Here is a 26,418-nt window from a genome sequence, read left to right as displayed (position 1 = left end):
TCACTTACGGAAGCAGAGTAGTCAGACAACTTGCCTAGTTAACACAGCTCTGAAGAGGAAGCGGGGAGAGGTCAGGTAGTCTCGCTAAACTCACCCAGTTCAGATGTGGATGCACAGAGAGGTCAGACCACTTACGGAATGACACAGACATCAGAAGTGGAAGCACAGAGAGGTCAGGCACCTTGCCTAAGATCACACAGCTCTTTGTTGGAAGCACAGAGAGGTCAGCCAACTTGGCGAAGATCACACATCTCAGAAGTGGAGGCACAGAACATTCGTCACCTTGCCTACCAGCACACAGCTCCTAAGTCGAAGCACAGAGAGGTGAGGAAATGTTCCCAAGATCATGTAGCTCGAGCTAGAAGCATCGAAGTCAGGTAGTGTGGCCTAAGATCAGAGAGGTCTTAAGGGGAAGCACAGAGAGGTTAGAAACTTTACTGAAGAGCACACAGCTCAGACCTAGAAGTGATTTGAGCGAGACTGCCTGACCTCCCGCTGCTTCCTCTTCAGAGCTGTGTTAACTAGGCAAGTTGTCTGACCACTCTGCTTCCGTAAGTGAGCTCTGGGATCTCAGGAAAGGTGCCTAACATCACTGCTCTTCCAATATTTGAACCGTGTGATTGTGTACATTTTGCCTGGCCTCTCTCTTCTTCCAGTTATGAGATGCCATAGCTTAGGGAAGTTGTCTAACCTCTCTTTGCTTCCACTTTTGAGCTGTGTGATAGACAGGATAGGCAACTTGTCTAAGATCACACAGCTCCAAAACGTAAGGACAAAGAGGACAGGCAACAGGATGAGGATCGCAAAGCTCAGAAGAGGAAGCACAGACAAGTTCGACAACTTCCCGAAGATATGACAGCTCATAAGTGGAAACACACAGAGCTAGAGAAATTCGTTAGGGTCACCCAGGTCACATATGGAAGCCCAGAGAGGTTAGGTCACTTTCCTCAGATGACAGAGCTCACTCATAGAAGCAGAGTGGTCAGGCAATGTACCTCAGAACACACAGATCAGAAGAGGAAGCGGAGAGAGGTCAGATGTGGAAGGTCAGACCACTCAGGTCAGGTCGCACAGCCCATCACTGGAAGCATGGACAGGTCTGGCAACCTGCGTGGCCTCACACAGGCTCAGAAGTGGAAACAGAGAGGTTGAGAAACCTACCTGTGATCACACAAATCAGAAGTGGAAGCACAGAGAGCTCAGACCACTTCATTCAGCTCACAGAGCTCTATGTTGGAAGCCCAGAGAGGTGAAGCAACTTACCTCAGATCACACAGCTCCTAAGTAGAAGCAGAGACAGGTTGGGGAAATTGCCTAAAATCACACACCTTCCACATGGAAGCACAGACAGTTCGGGCAACTTTCCTAAAATCACAGAGCTCAGATATGGAAGAAGAGACTGGTCTGGCAACTTGCCAAGTTAACAGACCTCTGAAGACAAAGCAGGGAGAGGCCATCCAGCCTCCTTAAGGTCACCCAACTCAGATGTGGAAACACAGAGAGGACAGACCACTTAATTCAGGTCACAGAGCTCAGACGTGGAAGCACAGAGAGGTTAGGCAACTTGCCTCATATCTCACAGCTCTTGGATGGAAGCACAGAGAGGTCAGGAAACTTGCCGAAAATCACATACCTCAGAAGTGGAAACACAAGTGGTTGGTCACCTTGCCTACCAGCGTACACAGCTCTTCAGTGGAAGCACAGAGAGGTCAGGAAATGTTCCTAGGATCATGTAGAAGCGAGTCGGAAGCAGAGAGAGGTCAAGCAACATACCTAAGATCACACATCTCACACGTGGAAGCCCAGAGACGTCAGACCACTCAGGTAAGGTCACACAGCCCATCCCTGGAAGCATGGAGAGGTCTGGCAATCTGCCTGGCCTCACACAGCTCAGAAGTGGAAACAGAGAGGTTCAGAAACTTACCTGAGATCACACAAATCACAAGTGGAAGCACACAGAGCTCAGACCACTTCATTCCCGTCACCGAGCTCGACGTTGGAAGCACAGAGAGGTTAAGCAACTTACCTAAGATCACACAGCTCATAAGCAGAAGCACAAAGAGGTCAGGAAACTCGCTTAAGGTCACAAACCTCAGAAGCGGAAGCACAGAGAAGTTAGGGAACTTGTGTAACATCACACAGCTCAACAGTGGAAGCACAGAGAGGTTTGGCAGTTTGCCTAATCTCACACAGCTCTTGGACGGAAGCACGGAGAGGTCAGGAAACTTGCCTAAGATCACATATGTCAGAGGTGAAAACACAAGCGGTTGATCACCTCGCCTAGCAGCGTACACAACTCTTAAGTGGAAGCACAGGGAGGTGAGGAAATGTTCCTAAGATCATGGAGAACCGGGTTGGAAGCACAGAGAGGTCAAGCAAATAGCCTAAGAACACACAGCACCTAAGTGGAAGCACAGAGTGGTTCGGCACGTAGCCTAATAGCACGTGGCTCAGAAGTGGAACCACGGAGAGGTTAGGCAACTTGACTCAGATAACACAGCTCAAAAATGGGAGCACAAGGAGGGCAGGATGCTTGCTTATGATCACCCAGCTCAGAAGTGGAAGCACATACAAGATAGGCAACATGACTAACATCATACAGCTCATAAGTAGGAGCACAGGCAGGTCAGGCAACTTGCCTGGGATCACACAGCTCAAAAGTGGAAGCAGAGAGAGGTTAGACAACTTCCCTAAGATATGACAGCTCATAACTGGAAGAACAGAGAGGCCAGGCAAAATGTATCACCTAACACGGTTCAAATATTGGAAGAGCAGTGATGTTAGGCAACTTTCCTAAGATCACAGAGCTCACTTACGGAAGCAGAGTAGTCAGACAACTTGCCTAGTTAACACAGCTCTGAAGAGGAAGCGGGGAGAGGTCAGGCAGTCTCGCTAAACTCACCCAGTTCAGATGTGGATGCACAGAGAGGTCAGACCACTTATGGAATGACACAGACATCAGAAGTGGAAGCACAGAGAGGTCAGGCACCTTGCCTAAGATCACACAGCTCTTTGTTGGAAGCACAGAGAGGTCAGCCAACTTGGCGAAGATCACACATCTCAGAAGTGGAGGCACAGAACATTCGTCACCTTGCCTACCAGCACACAGCTCCTAAGTCGAAGCACAGAGAGCTGAGGAAATGTTCCCAAGATCATGTAGCTCGAGCTAGAAGCATCGAAGTCAGGTAGTGTGGCCTAAGATCAGAGAGGTCTTAAGGGGAAGCACAGAGAGGTTAGAAACTTTACTGAAGAGCACACAGCTCAGACCTAGAAGTGATTTGAGCGAGACTGCCTGACCTCCCCCTGCTTCCTCTTCAGAGCTGTGTTAACTAGGCAAGTTGTCTGACCACTCTGCTTCCGTAAGTGAGCTCTGGGATCTCAGGAAAGGTGCCTAACATCACTGCTCTTCCAATATTTGAACCGTGTGATTGTGTACATTTTGCCTGGCCTCTCTCTTCTTCCAGTTATGAGATGCCATAGCTTAGGGAAGTTGTCTAACCTCTCTTTGCTTCCACTTTTGAGCTGTGTGATAGACAGGATAGGCAACTTGTCTAAGATCACACAGCTCCAAAACGTAAGGACAAAGAGGACAGGCAACAGGATGAGGATCACAAAGCTCAGAAGAGGAAGCACAGACAAGTTCGACAACTTCCCGAAGATATGACAGCTCATAAGTGGAAACACACAGAGCTAGAGAAATTCGTTAGGGTCACCCAGGTCACATATGGAAGCCCAGAGAGGTTAGGTCACTTTCCTCAGATGACAGAGCTCACTCATAGAAGCAGAGTGGTCAGGCAATGTACCTCAGAACACACAGATCAGAAGAGGAAGCGGAGAGAGGTCAGATGTGGAAGGTCAGACCACTCAGGTCAGGTCGCACAGCCCATCACTGGAAGCATGGACAGGTCTGGCAACCTGCGTGGCCTCACACAGGCTCAGAAGTGGAAACAGAGAGGTTGAGAAACCTACCTGTGATCACACAAATCAGAAGTGGAAGCACAGAGAGCTCAGACCACTTCATTCAGCTCACAGAGCTCTATGTTGGAAGCCCAGAGAGGTGAAGCAACTTACCTCAGATCACACAGCTCCTAAGTAGAAGCAGAGACAGGTTGGGGAAATTGCCTAAAATCACACACCTTCCACATGGAAGCACAGACAGTTCGGGCAACTTTCCTAAAATCACAGAGCTCAGATATGGAAGAAGAGACTGGTCTGGCAACTTGCCAAGTTAACAGACCTCTGAAGACAAAGCAGGGAGAGGCCATCCAGCCTCCTTAAGGTCACCCAACTCAGATGTGGAAACACAGAGAGGACAGACCACTTAATTCAGGTCACAGAGCTCAGACGTGGAAGCACAGAGAGGTTAGGCAACTTGCCTCATATCTCACAGCTCTTGGATGGAAGCACAGAGAGGTCAGGAAACTTGCCGAAAATCACATACCTCAGAAGTGGAAACACAAGTGGTTGGTCACCTTGCCTACCAGCGTACACAGCTCTTCAGTGGAAGCACAGAGAGGTCAGGAAATGTTCCTAGGATCATGTAGAAGCGAGTCGGAAGCAGAGAGAGGTCAAGCAACATACCTAAGATCACACATCTCACACGTGGAAGCCCAGAGACGTCAGACCACTCAGGTAAGGTCACACAGCCCATCCCTGGAAGCATGGAGAGGTCTGGCAATCTGCCTGGCCTCACACAGCTCAGAAGTGGAAACAGAGAGGTTCAGAAACTTACCTGAGATCACACAAATCACAAGTGGAAGCACACAGAGCTCAGACCACTTCATTCCCGTCACCGAGCTCGACGTTGGAAGCACAGAGAGGTTAAGCAACTTACCTAAGATCACACAGCTCATAAGCAGAAGCACAAAGAGGTCAGGAAACTCGCTTAAGGTCACAAACCTCAGAAGCGGAAGCACAGAGAAGTTAGGGAACTTGTGTAACATCACACAGCTCAACAGTGGAAGCACAGAGAGGTTTGGCAGTTTGCCTAATCTCACACAGCTCTTGGACGGAAGCACGGAGAGGTCAGGAAACTTGCCTAAGATCACATATGTCAGAGGTGAAAACACAAGCGGTTGATCACCTCGCCTAGCAGCGTACACAACTCTTAAGTGGAAGCACAGGGAGGTGAGGAAATGTTCCTAAGATCATGGAGAACCGGGTTGGAAGCACAGAGAGGTCCAGCAAATAGCCTAAGAACACACAGCACCTAAGTGGAAGCACAGAGTGGTTCGGCACGTAGCCTAATAGCACGTGGCTCAGAAGTGGAACCACGGAGAGGTTAGGCAACTTGACTCAGATAACACAGCTCCAAAATGGGAGCACAAGGAGGGCAGGATGCTTGCTTATGATCACCCAGCTCAGAAGTGGAAGCACATACAAGATAGGCAACATGACTAACATCATACAGCTCATAAGTAGGAGCACAGGCAGGTCAGGCAACTTGCCTGGGATCACACAGCTCAAAAGTGGAAGCAGAGAGAGGTTAGACAACTTCCCTAAGATATGACAGCTCATAACTGGAAGAACAGAGAGGCCAGGCAAAATGTATCACCTAACACGGTTCAAATATTGGAAGAGCAGTGATGTTAGGCAACTTTCCTAAGATCACAGAGCTCACTTACGGAAGCAGAGTAGTCAGACAACTTGCCTAGTTAACACAGCTCTGAAGAGGAAGCGGGGAGAGGTCAGGCAGTCTCGCTAAACTCACCCAGTTCAGATGTGGATGCACAGAGAGGTCAGACCACTTATGGAATGACACAGACATCAGAAGTGGAAGCACAGAGAGGTCAGGCACCTTGCCTAAGATCACACAGCTCTTTGTTGGAAGCACAGAGAGGTCAGCCAACTTGGCGAAGATCACACATCTCAGAAGTGGAGGCACAGAACATTCGTCACCTTGCCTACCAGCACACAGCTCCTAAGTCGAAGCACAGAGAGCTGAGGAAATGTTCCCAAGATCATGTAGCTCGAGCTAGAAGCATCGAAGTCAGGTAGTGTGGCCTAAGATCAGAGAGGTCTTAAGGGGAAGCACAGAGAGGTTAGAAACTTTACTGAAGAGCACACAGCTCAGACCTAGAAGTGATTTGAGCGAGACTGCCTGACCTCCCCCTGCTTCCTCTTCAGAGCTGTGTTAACTAGGCAAGTTGTCTGACCACTCTGCTTCCGTAAGTGAGCTCTGGGATCTCAGGAAAGGTGCCTAACATCACTGCTCTTCCAATATTTGAACCGTGTGATTGTGTACATTTTGCCTGGCCTCTCTCTTCTTCCAGTTATGAGATGCCATAGCTTAGGGAAGTTGTCTAACCTCTCTTTGCTTCCACTTTTGAGCTGTGTGATAGACAGGATAGGCAACTTGTCTAAGATCACACAGCTCCAAAACGTAAGGACAAAGAGGACAGGCAACAGGATGAGGATCGCAAAGCTCAGAAGAGGAAGCACAGACAAGTTCGACAACTTCCCGAAGATATGACAGCTCATAAGTGGAAACACACAGAGCTAGAGAAATTCGTTAGGGTCACCCAGGTCACATATGGAAGCCCAGAGAGGTTAGGTCACTTTCCTCAGATGACAGAGCTCACTCATAGAAGCAGAGTGGTCAGGCAATGTACCTCAGAACACACAGATCAGAAGAGGAAGCGGAGAGAGGTCAGATGTGGAAGGTCAGACCACTCAGGTCAGGTCGCACAGCCCATCACTGGAAGCATGGACAGGTCTGGCAACCTGCGTGGCCTCACACAGGCTCAGAAGTGGAAACAGAGAGGTTGAGAAACCTACCTGTGATCACACAAATCAGAAGTGGAAGCACAGAGAGCTCAGACCACTTCATTCAGCTCACAGAGCTCTATGTTGGAAGCCCAGAGAGGTGAAGCAACTTACCTCAGATCACACAGCTCCTAAGTAGAAGCAGAGACAGGTTGGGGAAATTGCCTAAAATCACACACCTTCCACATGGAAGCACAGACAGTTCGGGCAACTTTCCTAAAATCACAGAGCTCAGATATGGAAGAAGAGACTGGTCTGGCAACTTGCCAAGTTAACAGACCTCTGAAGACAAAGCAGGGAGAGGCCATCCAGCCTCCTTAAGGTCACCCAACTCAGATGTGGAAACACAGAGAGGACAGACCACTTAATTCAGGTCACAGAGCTCAGACGTGGAAGCACAGAGAGGTTAGGCAACTTGCCTCATATCTCACAGCTCTTGGATGGAAGCACAGAGAGGTCAGGAAACTTGCCGAAAATCACATACCTCAGAAGTGGAAACACAAGTGGTTGGTCACCTTGCCTACCAGCGTACACAGCTCTTCAGTGGAAGCACAGAGAGGTCAGGAAATGTTCCTAGGATCATGTAGAAGCGAGTCGGAAGCAGAGAGAGGTCAAGCAACATACCTAAGATCACACATCTCACACGTGGAAGCCCAGAGACGTCAGACCACTCAGGTAAGGTCACACAGCCCATCCCTGGAAGCATGGAGAGGTCTGGCAATCTGCCTGGCCTCACACAGCTCAGAAGTGGAAACAGAGAGGTTCAGAAACTTACCTGAGATCACACAAATCACAAGTGGAAGCACACAGAGCTCAGACCACTTCATTCCCGTCACCGAGCTCGACGTTGGAAGCACAGAGAGGTTAAGCAACTTACCTAAGATCACACAGCTCATAAGCAGAAGCACAAAGAGGTCAGGAAACTCGCTTAAGGTCACAAACCTCAGAAGCGGAAGCACAGAGAAGTTAGGGAACTTGTGTAACATCACACAGCTCAACAGTGGAAGCACAGAGAGGTTTGGCAGTTTGCCTAATCTCACACAGCTCTTGGACGGAAGCACGGAGAGGTCAGGAAACTTGCCTAAGATCACATATGTCAGAGGTGAAAACACAAGCGGTTGATCACCTCGCCTAGCAGCGTACACAACTCTTAAGTGGAAGCACAGGGAGGTGAGGAAATGTTCCTAAGATCATGGAGAACCGGGTTGGAAGCACAGAGAGGTCAAGCAAATAGCCTAAGAACACACAGCACCTAAGTGGAAGCACAGAGTGGTTCGGCACGTAGCCTAATAGCACGTGGCTCAGAAGTGGAACCACGGAGAGGTTAGGCAACTTGACTCAGATAACACAGCTCAAAAATGGGAGCACAAGGAGGGCAGGATGCTTGCTTATGATCACCCAGCTCAGAAGTGGAAGCACATACAAGATAGGCAACATGACTAACATCATACAGCTCATAAGTAGGAGCACAGGCAGGTCAGGCAACTTGCCTGGGATCACACAGCTCAAAAGTGGAAGCAGAGAGAGGTTAGACAACTTCCCTAAGATATGACAGCTCATAACTGGAAGAACAGAGAGGCCAGGCAAAATGTATCACCTAACACGGTTCAAATATTGGAAGAGCAGTGATGTTAGGCAACTTTCCTAAGATCACAGAGCTCACTTACGGAAGCAGAGTAGTCAGACAACTTGCCTAGTTAACACAGCTCTGAAGAGGAAGCGGGGAGAGGTCAGGCAGTCTCGCTAAACTCACCCAGTTCAGATGTGGATGCACAGAGAGGTCAGACCACTTATGGAATGACACAGACATCAGAAGTGGAAGCACAGAGAGGTCAGGCACCTTGCCTAAGATCACACAGCTCTTTGTTGGAAGCACAGAGAGGTCAGCCAACTTGGAGAAGATCACACATCTCAGAAGTGGAGGCACAGAACATTCGTCACCTTGCCTACCAGCACACAGCTCCTAAGTCGAAGCACAGAGAGCTGAGGAAATGTTCCCAAGATCATGTAGCTCGAGCTAGAAGCATCGAAGTCAGGTAGTGTGGCCTAAGATCAGAGAGGTCTTAAGGGGAAGCACAGAGAGGTTAGAAACTTTACTGAAGAGCACACAGCTCAGACCTAGAAGTGATTTGAGCGAGACTGCCTGACCTCCCCCTGCTTCCTCTTCAGAGCTGTGTTAACTAGGCAAGTTGTCTGACCACTCTGCTTCCGTAAGTGAGCTCTGGGATCTCAGGAAAGGTGCCTAACATCACTGCTCTTCCAATATTTGAACCGTGTGATTGTGTACATTTTGCCTGGCCTCTCTCTTCTTCCAGTTATGAGATGCCATAGCTTAGGGAAGTTGTCTAACCTCTCTTTGCTTCCACTTTTGAGCTGTGTGATAGACAGGATAGGCAACTTGTCTAAGATCACACAGCTCCAAAACGTAAGGACAAAGAGGACAGGCAACAGGATGAGGATCGCAAAGCTCAGAAGAGGAAGCACAGACAAGTTCGACAACTTCCCGAAGATATGACAGCTCATAAGTGGAAACACACAGAGCTAGAGAAATTCGTTAGGGTCACCCAGGTCACATATGGAAGCCCAGAGAGGTTAGGTCACTTTCCTCAGATGACAGAGCTCACTCATAGAAGCAGAGTGGTCAGGCAATGTACCTCAGAACACACAGATCAGAAGAGGAAGCGGAGAGAGGTCAGATGTGGAAGGTCAGACCACTCAGGTCAGGTCGCACAGCCCATCACTGGAAGCATGGACAGGTCTGGCAACCTGCGTGGCCTCACACAGGCTCAGAAGTGGAAACAGAGAGGTTGAGAAACCTACCTGTGATCACACAAATCAGAAGTGGAAGCACAGAGAGCTCAGACCACTTCATTCAGCTCACAGAGCTCTATGTTGGAAGCCCAGAGAGGTGAAGCAACTTACCTCAGATCACACAGCTCCTAAGTAGAAGCAGAGACAGGTCGGGGAAATTGCCTAAAATCACACACCTTCCACATGGAAGCACAGACAGTTCGGGCAACTTTCCTAAAATCACAGAGCTCAGATATGGAAGAAGAGACTGGTCTGGCAACTTGCCAAGTTAACAGACCTCTGAAGACAAAGCAGGGAGAGGCCATCCAGCCTCCTTAAGGTCACCCAACTCAGATGTGGAAACACAGAGAGGACAGACCACTTAATTCAGGTCACAGAGCTCAGACGTGGAAGCACAGAGAGGTTAGGCAACTTGCCTCATATCACACAGCTCTTGGATGGAAGCACAGAGAGGTCAGGAAACTTGCCAAAAAGCACATACCTCAGAAGTGGAAACACAAGTGGTTGGTCACCTTGCCTACCAGCGTGCACAGCTCTTCAGTGGAAGCACAGAGAGGTCAGGAAATGTTCCTAGGATCATGTAGAAGCGAGTCGGAAGCAGAGAGGGGTCAAGCAACATACCTAAGATCACACATCTCACACGTGGAAGCCCAGAGACGTCAGACCACTCAGGTAAGGTCACACAGCCCATCCCTGGAAGCATGGAGAGGTCTGGCAATCTGCCTGGCCTCACACAGCTCAGAAGTGGAAACAGAGAGGTTCAGAAACTTACCTGAGATCACACAAATCACAAGTGGAAGCACACAGAGCTCAGACCACTTCATTCCCATCACCGAGCTCGACGTTGGAAGCACAGAGAGGTTAAGCAACTTACCTAAGAACACACAGCTTATAAGCAGAAGCACAAAGAGGTCAGGAAGCTCGCTTAAGGTCACAAACCTCAGAAGTGGAAGCACAGAGAAGTTAGGGAACTTGTGTAACATCACACAGCTCAACACTGGAAGCACAGAGAGGTTTGGAAGTTTGCCTAATCTCACACAGCTCTTGGACGGAAGCACGGAGAGGTCAGGAAACTTGCCTAAGATCACATATGTCAGAGGTGAAAACACAAGCGGTTGATCACCTCGCCTAGCAGCGTACACAACTCTTAAGTGGAAGCACAGGGAGGTGAGGAAATGTTCCTAAGATCATGGAGAACCGGGTTGGAAGCACAGAGAGGTCAAGCAAATAGCCTAAGAACACACAGCACCTAAGTGGAAGCACAGAGTGGTTCGGCACGTAGCCTAATAGCACGTGGCTCAGAAGTGGAACCACGGAGAGGTTAGGCAACTTGACTCAGATAACACAGCTCAAAAATGGGAGCACAGGGAGGGCAGGATGCTTGCTTATGATCACCCAGCTCAGAAGTGGAAGCACATACAAGTTAGGCAACATGACTAACATCATACAGCTCATAAGTAGGAGCACAGACAGGTCGGGCAACTTGCCTGGGATCACACAGCTCAAAAGTGGAAGCAGAGAGAGGTTAGACAACTTCCCTAAGATATGACAGCTCATAACTGGAAGAACAGAGAGGCCAGGCAAAATATATCACCTAACACGGTTCAAATATTGGAAGAGCAGTGATGTTAGGCAACTTTCCTAAGATCACAGAGCTCACTTACGGAAGCAGAGTAGTCAGACAACTTGCCTAGTTAACACAGCTCTGAAGAGGAAGCGGGGAGAGGTCAGGCAGTCTCGCTAAACTCACCCAGTTCAGATGTGGATGCACAGAGAGGTCAGACCACTTACGGAATGACACAGACATCAGAAGTGGAAGCACAGAGAGGTCAGGCACCTTGCCTAAGATCACACAGCTCTTTGTTGGAAGCACAGAGAGGTCAGCCAACTTGGCGAAGATCACACATCTCAGAAGTGGAGGCACAGAACATTCGTCAGCTTGCCTACCAGCACACAGCTCCTAAGTCGAAGCACAGAGAGCTGAGGAAATGTTCCCAAGATCATGTAGCTCGAGCTAGAAGCATCGAAGTCAGGTAGTGTGGCCTAAGATCAGAGAGGTCTTAAGGGGAAGCACAGAGAGGTTAGAAACTTTACTGAAGAGCACACAGCTCAGACCTAGAAGTGATTTGAGCGAGACTGCCTGACCTCCCCCTGCTTCCTCTTCAGAGCTGTGTTAACTAGGCAAGTTGTCTGACCACTCTGCTTCCGTAAGTGAGCTCTGGGATCTCAGGAAAGGTGCCTAACATCACTGCTCTTCCAATATTTGAACCGTGTGATTGTGTACATTTTGCCTGGCCTCTCTCTTCTTCCAGTTATGAGATGCCATAGCTTAGGGAAGTTGTCTAACCTCTCTTGGCTTCCACTTTTGAGCTGTGTGATAGACAGGATAGGCAACTTGTCTAAGATCACACAGCTCCAAAACGTAAGGACAAAGAGGACAGGCAACAGGATGAGGATCGCAAAGCTCAGAAGAGGAAGCACAGACAAGTTCGAAAACTTCCCGTGGATATGACAGCTCATAAGTGGAAACACACAGAGCTAGAGAAATTCGTTAGGGTCACCCAGGTCACATATGGAAGCCCAGAGAGGTTAGGTCACTTTCCTCAGATGACAGAGCTCACTTATAGAAGCAGAGTGGTCAGGCAACGTACCTCAGAACACACAGATCAGAAGAGGAAGCGGAGAGAGGTCAGATGTGGAAGGTCAGACCACTCAGGTCAGGTCGCACAGCCCATCACTGGAAGCATGGACAGGTCTGGCAACCTGCGTGGCCTCACACAGGCTCAGAAGTGGAAACAGAGAGGTTGAGAAACCTACCTGTGATCACACAAATCAGAAGTGGAAGCACAGAGAGCTCAGACCACTTCATTCAGCTCACAGAGCTCTATGTTGGAAGCCCAGAGAGGTTAAGCAACTTACCTCAGATCACACAGCTCCTAAGTAGAAGCAGAGACAGGTCGGGGAAATTGCCTAAAATCACACACCTTCCACATGGAAGCACAGACAGTTCGGGCAACTTTCCTAAAATCACAGAGCTCAGATAGGGAAGAAGAGACTGGTCTGGCAACTTGCCAAGTTAACAGACCTCTGAAGACAAAGCAGGGAGAGGCCATCCAGCCTCCTTAAGTTCACCCAACTCAGATGTGGAAACACAGAGAGGACAGACCACTTAATTCAGGTCACAGAGCTCAGACGTGGAAGCACAGAGAGGTTAGGCAACTTGCCTCATATCACACAGCTCTTGGATGGAAGCACAGAGAGGTCAGGAAACTTGCCGAAAATCACATACCTCAGAAGTGAAAACACAAGTGGTTGGTCACCTTGCCTACCAGCGTCCACAGCTCTTCAGTGGAAGCACAGAGAGGTCAGGAAATGTTCCTAGGATCATGTAGAAGCGAGTCGGAAGCAGAGAGGGGTCAAGCAACATACCTAAGATCACACATCTCACACGTGGAAGCCCAGAGACGTCAGACCACTCAGGTAAGGTCACACAGCCCATCCCTGGAAGCATGGAGAGGTCTGGCAATCTGCCTGGCCTCACACAGCTCAGAAGTGGAAACAGAGAGGTTCAGAAACTTACCTGAGATCACACAAATCACAACTGGAAGCACACAGAGCTCAGACCACTTCATTCCCGTCACCGAGCTCGACGTTGGAAGCACAGAGAGGTTAAGCAACTTACCTAAGATCACACAGCTCATAAGCAGAAGCACAAAGAGGTCAGGAAGCTCGCTTAAGGTCACAAACCTCAGAAGTGGAAGCACAGAGAAGTTAGGGAACTTGTGTAACATCACACAGCTCAACAGTGGAAGCACAGAGAGGTTTGGCAGTTTGCCTAATCTCACACAGCTCTTGGACGGAAGCACGGAGAGGTCAGGAAACTTGCCTAAGATCACATATGTCAGAGGTGAAAACACAAGCGGTTGATCACCTCGCCTAGCAGCGTAAACAACTCTTAAGTGGAAGCACAGGGAGGTGAGGAAATGTTCCTAAGATCATGGAGAACCGGGTTGGAAGCACAGAGAGGAAAAGCAAATAGCCTAAGAACACACAGCACCTAAGTGGAAGCACAGAGTGGTTCGGCACGTAGCCTAATAGCACGTGGCTCAGAAGTGGAACCACGGAGAGGATAGGCAACTTGACTCAGATAACACAGCTCAAAAATGGGAGCACAGGGAGGGCAGGATGCTTGCTTATGATCACCCAGCTCAGAAGTGGAAGCACATACAAGTTAGGCAACATGACTAACATCATACAGCTCATAAGTAGGAGCACAGACAGGTCGGGCAACTTGCCTGGGATCACACAGCTCAAAAGTGGAAGCAGAGAGAGGTTAGACAACTTCCCTAAGATATGACAGCTCATAACTGGAAGAACAGAGAGGCCAGGCAAAATGTATCACCTAACACGGTTCAAATATTGGAAGAGCAGTGATGTTAGGCAACTTTCCTAAGATCACAGAGCTCACTTACGGAAGCAGAGTAGTCAGACAACTTGCCTAGTTAACACAGCTCTGAAGAGGAAGCGGGGAGAGGTCAGGCAGTCTCGCTAAACTCACCCAGTTCAGATGTGGATGCACAGAGAGGTCAGACCACTTACGGAATGACACAGACATCAGAAGTGGAAGCACAGAGAGGTCAGGCACCTTGCCTAAGATCACACAGCTCTTTGTTGGAAGCACAGAGAGGTCAGGAAACTTGGCGAAGATCACACATCTCAGAAGTGGAGGCACAGAACATTCGTCACCTTGCCTACCAGCACACAGCTCCTAAGTCGAAGCACAGAGAGCTGAGGAAATGTTCCCAAGATCATGTAGCTCGAGCTAGAAGCATCGAAGTCAGGTAGTGTGGCCCAAGATCAGAGAGGTCTTAAGGGGAAGCACAGAGAGGTTAGAAACTTTACTGAAGAGCACACAGCTCAGACCTAGAAGTGATTTGAGCGAGACTGCCTGACCTCCCCCTGCTTCCTCTTCAGAGCTGTGTTAACTAGGCAAGTTGTCTGACCACTCTGCTTCCGTAAGTGAGCTCTGGGATCTCAGGAAAGGTGCCTAACATCACTGCTCTTCCAATATTTGAACCGTGTGATTGTGTACATTTTGCCTGGCCTCTCTCTTCTTCCAGTTATGAGATGCCATAGCTTAGGGAAGTTGTCTAACCTCTCTTTGCTTCCACTTTTGAGCTGTGTGATAGACAGGATAGGCAACTTGTCTAAGATCACACAGCTCCAAAACGTAAGGACAAAGAGGACAGGCAACAGGATGAGGATCGCAAAGCTCAGAAGAGGAAGCACAGACAAGTTCGACAACTTCCCGAAGATATGACAGCTCATAAGTGGAAACACACAGAGCTAGAGAAATTCGTTAGGGTCACCCAGGTCACATATGGAAGCCCAGAGAGGTTAGGTCACTTTCCTCAGATGACAGAGCTCACTCATAGAAGCAGAGTGGTCAGGCAACGTACCTCAGAACACACAGATCAGAAGAGGAAGCGGAGAGAGGTCAGATGTGGAAGGTCAGACCACTCAGGTCAGGTCGCACAGCCCATCACTGGAAGCATGGACAGGTCTGGCAACATGCGTGGCCTCACACAGGCTCAGAAGTGGAAACAGAGAGGTTGAGAAACCTACCTGTGATCACACAAATCAGAAGTGGAAGCACAGAGAGCTCAGAACACTTCATTCAGCTCACAGAGCTCTATGTTGGAAGCCCAGAGAGGTGAAGCAACTTACCTCAGATCACACAGCTCCTAAGTAGAAGCAGAGACAGGTTGGGGAAATTGCCTAAAATCACACACCTTCCACATGGAAGCACAGACAGTTCGGGCAACTTTCCTAAAATCACAGAGCTCAGATATGGAAGAAGAGACTGGTCTGGCAACTTGCCAAGTTAACAGACCTCTGAAGACAAAGCAGGGAGAGGCCATCCAGCCTCCTTAAGGTCACCCAACTCAGATGTGGAAACACAGAGAGGACAGACCACTTAATTCAGGTCACAGAGCTCAGACGTGGAAGCACAGAGAGGTTAGGCAACTTGCCTCATATCTCACAGCTCTTGGATGGAAGCACAGAGAGGTCAGGAAACTTGCCGAAAATCACATACCTCAGAAGTGGAAACACAAGTGGTTGGTCACCTTGCCTACCAGCGTACACAGCTCTTCAGTGGAAGCACAGAGAGGTCAGGAAATGTTCCTAGGATCATGTAGAAGCGAGTCGGAAGCAGAGAGAGGTCAAGCAACATACCTAAGATCACACATCTCACACGTGGAAGCCCAGAGACGTCAGACCACTCAGGTAAGGTCACACAGCCCATCCCTGGAAGCATGGAGAGGTCTGGCAATCTGCCTGGCCTCACACAGCTCAGAAGTGGAAACAGAGAGGTTCAGAAACTTACCTGAGATCACACAAATCACAAGTGGAAGCACACAGAGCTCAGACCACTTCATTCCCGTCACCGAGCTCGACGTTGGAAGCACAGAGAGGTTAAGCAACTTACCTAAGATCACACAGCTCATAAGCAGAAGCACAAAGAGGTCAGGAAGCTCGCTTAAGGTCACAAACCTCAGAAGTGGAAGCACAGAGAAGTTAGGGAACTTGTGTAACATCACACAGCTCAACAGTGGAAGCACAGAGAGGTTTGGCAGTTTGCCTAATCTCACACAGCTCTTGGACGGAAGCACGGAGAGGTCAGGAAACTTGCCTAAGATCACATATGTCAGAGGTGAAAACACAAGCGGTTGATCACCTCGCCTAGCAGCGTACACAACTCTTAAGTGGAAGCACAGGGAGGTGAGGAAATGTTCCTAAGATCATAGAGAACCGGGTTGGAAGCACAGAGAGGAAAAGCAAATAGCCTAAGAACACACAGCACCTAAGTGGAAGCACAGAGTGGTTCGGCACGTAGCCTAATAGCACGTGGCTCAGAAGTGGAACCACGGAGAGGATAGGCAACTTGACTCAGATAACACAGCTCAAAAATGGGAGCACAAGGAGGGCAGGATGCTTGCTTATGATCACCCAGCTCAGAAGTGGAAGCACATACAAGTTAGGCAACATGACTAACATCATATAGCTCATAAGTAGGAGCACAGACAGGTCGGGCAACTTGCCTGGGATCACACAGCTCAAAAGTGGAAGCAGAGAGAGGTTAGACAACTTCCCTAAGATATGACAGCTCATAACTGGAAGAACAGAGAGGCCAGGCAAAATGTATCACCTAACACGGTTCAAATATTGGAAGAGCAGTGATGTTAGGCAACTTTCCTAAGATCGCAGAGCTCACTTACGGAAGCAGAGTAGTCAGACAACTTGCCTAGTTAACACAGCTCTGAAGAGGAAGCGGGGAGAGGTCAGGCAGTCTCGCTAAACTCACCCAGTTCAGATGTGGATGCACAGAGAGGTCAGACCACTTATGGAATGACACAGACATCAGAAGTGGAAGCACAGAGAGGTCAGGCACCTTGCCTAAGATCACACAGCTCTTTGTTGGAAGCACAGAGAGGTCAGCCAACTTGGCGAAGATCACACATCTCAGAAGTGGAGGCACAGAACATTCGTCACCTTGCCTACCAGCACACAGCTCCTAAGTCGAAGCACAGAGAGCTGAGGAAATGTTCCCAAGATCATGTAGCTCGAGCTAGAAGCATCGAAGTCAGGTAGTGTGGCCCAAGATCAGAGAGGTCTTAAGGGGAAGCACAGAGAGGTTAGAAACTTTACTGAAGAGCACACAGCTCAGACCTAGAAGTGATTTGAGCGAGACTGCCTGACCTCCCCCTGCTTCCTCTTCAGAGCTGTGTTAACTAGGCAAGTTGTCTGACCACTCTGCTTCCGTAAGTGAGCTCTGGGATCTCAGGAAAGGTGCCTAACATCACTGCTCTTCCAATATTTGAACCGTGTGATTGTGTACATTTTGCCTGGCCTCTCTCTTCTTCCAGTTATGAGATGCCATAGCTTAGGGAAGTTGTCTAACCTCTCTTGGCTTCCACTTTTGAGCTGTGTGATAGACAGGATAGGCAACTTGTCTAAGATCACACAGCTCCAAAACGTAAGGACAAAGAGGACAGGCAACAGGATGAGGATCGCAAAGCTCAGAAGAGGAAGCACAGACAAGTTCGACAACTTCCCGAAGATATGACAGCTCATAAGTGGAAACACACAGAGCTAGAGAAATTCGTTAGGGTCTCCCAGGTCACATATGGAAGCCCAGAGAGGTTAGGTCACTTTCCTCAGATGACAGAGCTCACTCATAGAAGCAGAGTGGTCAGGCAACGTACCTCAGAACACACAGATCAGAAGAGGAAGCGGAGAGAGGTCAGATGTGGAAGGTCAGACCACTCAGGTCAGGTCGCACAGCCCATCACTGGAAGCATGGACAGGTCTGGCAACCTGCGTGGCCTCACACAGGCTCAGAAGTGGAAACAGAGAGGTTGAGAAACCTACCTGTGATCACACAAATCAGAAGTGGAAGCACAGAGAGCTCAGACCACTTCATTCAGCTCACAGAGCTCTATGTTGGAAGCCCAGAGAGGTGAAGCAACTTACCTCAGATCACACAGCTCCTAAGTAGAAGCAGAGACAGGTCGGGGAAATTGCCTAAAATCACACACCTTCCACATGGAAGCACAGACAGTTCGGGCAACTTTCCTAAAATCACAGAGCTCAGATATGGAAGAAGAGACTGGTCTGGCAACTTGCCAAGTTAACAGACCTCTGAAGACAAAGCAGGGAGAGGCCATCCAGCCTCCTTAAGGTCACCCAACTCAGATGTGGAAACACAGAGAGGACAGACCACTTAATTCAGGTCACAGAGCTCAGACGTGGAAGCACAGAGAGGTTAGGCAACTTGCCTCATATCTCACAGCTCTTGGATGGAAGCACAGAGAGGTCAGGAAACTTGCCGAAAATCACATACCTCAGAAGTGGAAACACAAGTGGTTGGTCACCTTGCCTACCAGCGTACACAGCTCTTCAGTGGAAGCACAGAGAGGTCAGGAAATGTTCCTAGGATCATGTAGAAGCGAGTCGGAAGCAGAGAGAGGTCAAGCAACATACCTAAGATCACACATCTCACACGTGGAAGCCCAGAGACGTCAGACCACTCAGGTAAGGTCACACAGCCCATCCCTGGAAGCATGGAGAGGTCTGGCAATCTGCCTGGCCTCACACAGCTCAGAAGTGGAAACAGAGAGGTTCAGAAACTTACCTGAGATCACACAAATCACAAGTGGAAGCACACAGAGCTCAGACCACTTCATTCCCGTCACCGAGCTCGACGTTGGAAGCACAGAGAGGTTAAGCAACTTACCTAAGATCACACAGCTCATAAGCAGAAGCACAAAGAGGTCCGGAAACTCGCTTAAGGTCACAAACCTCAGAAGTGGAAGCACAGAGAACTTAGGGAACTTGTGTAACATCACACAGCTCAACAGTGGAAGCACAGAGAGGTTTGGCAGTTTGCCTAATCTCACACAGCTCTTGGACGGAAGCACGGAGAGGTCAGGAAACTTGCCTAAGATCACATATGTCAGAGGTGAAAACACAAGCGGTTGATCACCTCGCCTAGCAGCGTACACAACTCTTAAGTGGAAGCACAGGGAGGTGAGGAAATGTTCCTAAGATCATGGAGAACCGGGTTGGAAGCACAGAGAGGAAAAGCAAATAGCCTAAGAACACACAGCACCTAAGTGGAAGCACAGAGTGGTTCGGCACGTAGCCTAATAGCACGTGGCTCAGAAGTGGAACCACGGAGAGGATAGGCAACTTTACTCAGATAACACAGCTCAAAAATGGGAGCACAGGGAGGGCAGGATGCTTGCTTATGATCACCCAGCTCAGAAGTGGAAGCACATACAAGTTAGGCAACATGACTAACATCATACAGCTCATAAGTAGGAGCACAGACAGGTCGGGCAACTTGCCTGGGATCACACAGCTCAAAAGTGGAAGCAGAGAGAGGTTAGACAACTTCCCTAAGATATGACAGCTCATAACTGGAAGAACAGAGAGGCCAGGCAAAATGTATCACCTAACACGGTTCAAATATTGGAAGAGCAGTGATGTTAGGCAACTTTCCTAAGATCACAGAGCTCACTTACGGAAGCAGAGTAGTCAGACAACTTGCCTAGTTAACACAGCTCTGAAGAGGAAGCGGGGAGAGGTCAGGCAGTCTCGCTAAACTCACCCAGTTCAGATGTGGATGCACAGAGAGGTCAGACCACTTACGGAATGACACAGACATCAGAAGTGGAAGCACAGAGAGGTCAGGCACCTTGCCTAAGATCACACAGCTCTTTGTTGGAAGCACAGAGAGGTCAGGAAACTTGGCGAAGATCACACATCTCAGAAGTGGAGGCACAGAACATTCGTCACCTTGCCTACCAGCACACAGCTCCTAAGTCGAAGCACAGAGAGCTGAGGAAATGTTCCCAAGATCATGTAGCTCGAGCTAGAAGCATCGAAGTCAGGTAGTGTGGCCCAAGATCAGAGAGGTCTTAAGGGGAAGCACAGAGAGGTTAGAAACTTTACTGAAGAGCACACAGCTCAGACCTAGAAGTGATTTGAGCGAGACTGCCTGACCTCCCCCTGCTTCCTCTTCAGAGCTGTGTTAACTAGGCAAGTTGTCTGACCACTCTGCTTCCGTAAGTGAGCTCTGGGATCTCAGGAAAGGTGCCTAACATCACTGCTCTTCCAATATTTGAACCGTGTGATTGTGTACATTTTGCCTGGCCTCTCTCTTCTTCCAGTTATGAGATGCCATAGCTTAGGGAAGTTGTCTAACCTCTCTTGGCTTCCACTTTTGAGCTGTGTGATAGACAGGATAGGCAACTTGTCTAAGATCACACAGCTCCAAAACGTAAGGACAAAGAGGACAGGCAACAGGATGAGGATCGCAAAGCTCAGAAGAGGAAGCACAGACAAGTTCGACAACTTCCCGAAGATATGACAGCTCATAAGTGGAAACACACAGAGCTAGAGAAATTCGTTAGGGTCACCCAGGTCACATATGGAAGCCCAGAGAGGTTAGGTCACTTTCCTCAGATGACAGAGCTCACTCATAGAAGCAGAGTGGTCAGGCAACGTACCTCAGAACACACAGATCAGAAGAGGAAGCGGAGAGAGGTCAGATGTGGAAGGTCAGACCACTCAGGTCAGGTCGCACAGCCCATCACTGGAAGCATGGACAGGTCTGGCAACCTGCGTGGCCTCACACAGGCTCAGAAGTGGAAACAGAGAGGTTGAGAAACCTACCTGTGATCACACAAATCAGAAGTGGAAGCACAGAGAGCTCAGACCACTTCATTCAGCTCACAGAGCTCTATGTTGGAAGCCCAGAGAGGTTAAGCAACTTACCTCAGATCACACAGCTCCTAAGTAGAAGCAGAGACAGGTCGGGGAAATTGCCTAAAATCACACACCTTCCACATGGAAGCACAGACAGTTCGGGCAACTTTCCTAAAATCACAGAGCTCAGATATGGAAGAAGAGACTGGTCTGGCAACTTGCCAAGTTAACAGACCTCTGAAGACAAAGCAGGGAGAGGCCATCCAGCCTCCTTAAGGTCACCCAACTCAGATGTGGAAACACAGAGAGGACAGACCACTTAATTCAGGTCACAGAGCTCAGACGTGGAAGCACAGAGAGGTTAGGCAACTTGCCTCATATCTCACAGCTCTTGGATGGAAGCACAGAGAGGTCAGGAAACTTGCCGAAAATCACATACCTCAGAAGTGGAAACACAAGTGGTTGGTCACCTTGCCTACCAGCGTACACAGCTCTTCAGTGGAAGCACAGAGAGGTCAGGAAATGTTCCTAGGATCATGTAGAAGCGAGTCGGAAGCAGAGAGAGGTCAAGCAACATACCTAAGATCACACATCTCACACGTGGAAGCCCAGAGACGTCAGACCACTCAGGTAAGGTCACACAGCCCATCCCTGGAAGCATGGAGAGGTCTGGCAATCTGCCTGGCCTCACACAGCTCAGAAGTGGAAACAGAGAGGTTCAGAAACTTACCTGAGATCACACAAATCACAAGTGGAAGCACACAGAGCTCAGACCACTTCATTCCCGTCACCGAGCTCGACGTTGGAAGCACAGAGAGGTTAAGCAACTTACCTAAGATCACACAGCTCATAAGCAGAAGCACAAAGAGGTCAGGAAACTCGCTTAAGGTCACAAACCTCAGAAGCGGAAGCACAGAGAAGTTAGGGAACTTGTGTAACATCACACAGCTCAACAGTGGAAGCACAGAGAGGTTTGGCAGTTTGCCTAATCTCACACAGCTCTTGGACGGAAGCACGGAGAGGTCAGGAAACTTGCCTAAGATCACATATGTCAGAGGTGAAAACACAAGCGGTTGATCACCTCGCCTAGCAGCGTACACAACTCTTAAGTGGAAGCACAGGGAGGTGAGGAAATGTTCCTAAGATCATGGAGAACCGGGTTGGAAGCACAGAGAGGTCCAGCAAATAGCCTAAGAACACACAGCACCTAAGTGGAAGCACAGAGTGGTTCGGCACGTAGCCTAATAGCACGTGGCTCAGAAGTGGAACCACGGAGAGGTTAGGCAACTTGACTCAGATAACACAGCTCAAAAATGGGAGCACAAGGAGGGCAGGATGCTTGCTAATGATCACCCAGCTCAGAAGTGGAAGCACATACAAGTTAGGCAACATGACTAACATCATACAGCTCATAAGTAGGAGCACAGACAGGTCGGGCAACTTGCCTGGGATCACACAGCTCAAAAGTGGAAGCAGAGAGAGGTTAGACAACTTCCCTAAGATATGACAGCTCATAACTGGAAGAACAGAGAGGCCAGGCAAAATGTATCACCTAACACGGTTCAAATATTGGAAGAGCAGTGATGTTAGGCAACTTTCCTAAGATCACAGAGCTCACTTACGGAAGCAGAGTAGTCAGAAAACTTGCCTAGTTAACACAGCTCTGAAGAGGAAGCGGGGAGAGGTCAGGCAGTCTCGCTAAACTCACCCAGTTCAGATGTGGATGCACAGAGAGGTCAGACCACTTACGGAATGACACAGACATCAGAAGTGGAAGCACAGAGAGGTCAGGCACCTTGCCTAAGATCACACAGCTCTTTGTTGGAAGCACACAGAGGTCAGCCAACTTGGCGAAGATCACACATCTCAGAAGTGGAGGCACAGAACATTCGTCACCTTGCCTACCAACACACAGCTCCTAAGTCGAAGCACAGAGAGCTGAGGAAATGTTCCCAAGATCATGTAGCTCGAGCTAGAAGCCTCGAAGTCAGGTAGTGTGGCCTAAGATCAGAGAGGTCTTAAGGGGAAGCACAGAGAGGTTAGAAACTTTACTGAAGAGCACACAGCTCAGACCTAGAAGTGATTTGAGCGAGACTGCCTGACCTCGCCCTGCTTCCTCTTCAGAGCTGTGTTAACTAGGCAAGTTGTCTGACCACTCTGCTTCCGTAAGTGAGCTCTGGGATCTCAGGAAAGGTGCCTAACATCACTGCTCTTCCAATATTTGAACCGTGTGATTGTGTACATTTTGCCTGGCCTCTCTCTTCTTCCAGTTATGAGATGCCATAGCTTAGGGAAGTTGTCTAACCTCTCTTTGCTTCCACTTTTGAGCTGTGTGATAGACAGGATAGGCAAATTGTCTAAGATCACACAGCTCCAAAACGTAAGGACAAAGAGGACAGGCAACAGGATGAGGATCGCAAAGCTCAGAAGAGGAAGCACAGACAAGTTCGACAACTTCCCGAAGATATGACAGCTCATAAGTGGAAACACACAGAGCTAGAGAAATTCGTTAGGGTCACCCAGGTCACATATGGAAGCCCAGAGAGGTTAGGTCACTTTCCTCAGATGACAGAGCTCACTCATAGAAGCAGAGTGGTCAGGCAACGTACCTCAGAACACACAGATCAGAAGAGGAAGCGGAGAGAGGTCAGATGTGGAAGGTCAGACCACTCAGGTCAGGTCGCACAGCCCATCACTGGAAGCATGGACAGGTCTGGCAACCTGCGTGGCCTCACACAGGCTCAGAAGTGGAAACAGAGAGGTTGAGAAACCTACCTGTGATCACACAAATCAGAAGTGGAAGCACAGAGAGCTCAGACCACTTCATTCAGCTCACAGAGCTCTATGTTGGAAGCCCAGAGAGGTTAAGCAACTTACCTCAGATCACACAGCTCCTAAGTAGAAGCAGAGACAGGTCGGGGAAATTGCCTAAAATCACACACCTTCCACATGGAAGCACAGACAGTTCGGGCAACTTTCCTAAAATCACAGAGCTCAGATATGGAAGAAGAGACTGGTCTGGCAACTTGCCAAGTTAACAGACCTCTGAAGACAAAGCAGGGAGAGGCCATCCAGCCTCCTTAAGGTCACCCAACTCAGATGTGGAAACACAGAGAGGACAGACCACTTAATTCAGGTCACAGAGCTCAGACGTGGAAGCACAGAGAGGTTAGGCAACTTGCCTCATATCTCACAGCTCTTGGATGGAATCACAGAGAGGTCAGGAAACTTGCCGAAAATCACATACCTCAGAAGTGGAAACACAAGTGGTTGGTCACCTTGCCTACCAGCGTACACAGCTCTTCAGTGGAAGCACAGAGAGGTCAGGAAATGTTCCTAGGATCATGTAGAAGCGAGTCGGAAGCAGAGAGGGGTCAAGCAACATACCTAAGATCACACATCTCACACGTGGAAGCCCAGAGACGTCAGACCACTCAGGTAAGGTCACACAGCCCATCCCTGGAAGCATGGAGAGGTCTGGCAATCTGCCTGGCCTCACACAGCTCAGAAGTGGAAACAGAGAGGTTCAGAAACTTACCTGAGATCACACAAATCACAAGTGGAAGCACACAGAGCTCAGACCACTTCATTCCCGTCACCGAGCTCGACGTTGGAAGCACAGAGAGGTTAAGAAACTTACCTAAGATCACACAGCTCATAAGCAGAAGCACAAAGAGGTCAGGAAACTCGCTTAAGGTCACAAACCTCAGAAGCGGAAGCACAGAGAAGTTAGGGAACTTGTGTAACATCACACAGCTCAACAGTGGAAGCACAGAGAGGTTTGGCAGTTTGCCTAATCTCACACAGCTCTTGGACGGAAGCACGGAGAGGTCAGGAAACTTGCCTAAGATCACATATGTCAGAGGTGAAAACACAAGCGGTTGATCACCTCGCCTAGCAGCGTACACAACTCTTAAGTGGAAGCACAGGGAGGTGAGGAAATGTTCCTAAGATCATGGAGAACCGGGTTGGAAGCACAGAGAGGTCCAGCAAATAGCCTAAGAACACACAGCACCTAAGTGGAAGCACAGAGTGGTTCGGCACGTAGCCTAATAGCACGTGGCTCAGAAGTGGAACCACGGAGAGGTTAGGCAACTTGACTCAGATAGCACAGCTCAAAAATGGGAGCACAGGGAGGGCAGGATGCTTGCTTATGATCACCCAGCTCAGAAGTGGAAGCACATACAAGTTAGGCAACATGACTAACATCATACAGCTCATAAGTAGGAGCACAGACAGGTCGGGCAACTTGCCTGGGATCACACAGCTCAAAAGTGGAAGCAGAGAGAGGTTAGACAACTTCCCTAAGATATGACAGCTCATAACTGGAAGAACAGAGAGGCCAGGCAAAATGTATCACCTAACACGGTTCAAATATTGGAAGAGCAGTGATGTTAGGCAACTTTCCTAAGATCACAGAGCTCACTTACGGAAGCAGAGTAGTCAGACAACTTGCCTAGTTAACACAGCTCTGAAGAGGAAGCGGGGAGAGGTCAGGCAGTCTCGCTAAACTCACCCAGTTCAGATGTGGATGCACAGAGAGGTCAGACCACTTACGGAATGACACAGACATCAGAAGTGGAAGCACAGAGAGGTCAGGCACCTTGCCTAAGATCACACAGCTCTTTGTTGGAAGCACAGAGAGGTCAGCCAACTTGGCGAAGATCACACATCTCAGAAGTGGAGGCACAGAACATTCGTCACCTTGCCTAACAGCACACAGCTCCTAAGTCGAAGCACAGAGAGGTGAGGAAATGTTCCCAAGATTATGTAGCTCGAGCTAGAAGCATCGAAGTCAGGTAGTGTGGCCTAAGATCAGAGAGGTCTTAAGGGGAAGCACAGAGAGGTTAGAAACTTTACTGAAGAGCACACAGCTCAGACCTAGAAGTGATTTGAGCGAGACTGCCTGACCTCGCCCTGCTTCCTCTTCAGAGCTGTGTTAACTAGGCAAGTTGTCTGACCACTCTGCTTCCGTAAGTGAGCTCTGGGATCTCAGGAAAGGTGCCTAACATCACTGCTCTTCCAATATTTGAACCGTGTGATTGTGTACATTTTGCCTGGCCTCTCTCTTCTTCCAGTTATGAGATGCCATAGCTTAGGGAAGTTGTCTAACCTCTCTTGGCTTCCACTTTTGAGCTGTGTGATAGACAGGATAGGCAACTTGTCTAAGATCACACAGCTCCAAAACGTAAGGACAAAGAGGACAGGCAACAGGATGAGGATCGCAAAGCTCAGAAGAGGAAGCACAGACAAGTTCGACAACTTCCCGAAGATATGACAGCTCATAAGTGGAAACACACAGAGCTAGAGAAATTCGTTAGGGTCACCCAGGTCACATATGGAAGCCCAGAGAGGTTAGGTCACTTTCCTCAGATGACAGAGCTCACTCATAGAAGCAGAGTGGTCAGGCAACGTACCTCAGAACACACAGATCAGAAGAGGAAGCGGAGAGAGGTCAGATGTGGAAGGTCAGACCACTCAGGTCAGGTCGCACCGCCCATCACTGGAAGCATGGACAGGTCTGGCAACCTGCGTGGCCTCACACAGGCTCAGAAGTGGAAACAGAGA

This window comes from Giraffa tippelskirchi, chromosome X (assembly GCF_054371585.1).
Source record: "Giraffa tippelskirchi isolate mGirTip1 chromosome X, T2T-mGirTip1v1.2.pri, whole genome shotgun sequence".
NCBI lineage: Eukaryota > Metazoa > Chordata > Mammalia > Artiodactyla > Giraffidae > Giraffa > Giraffa tippelskirchi.
The sequence above is the reverse complement of the archived record's forward strand: the minus strand, read 5'-3'. Positions refer to the sequence as shown.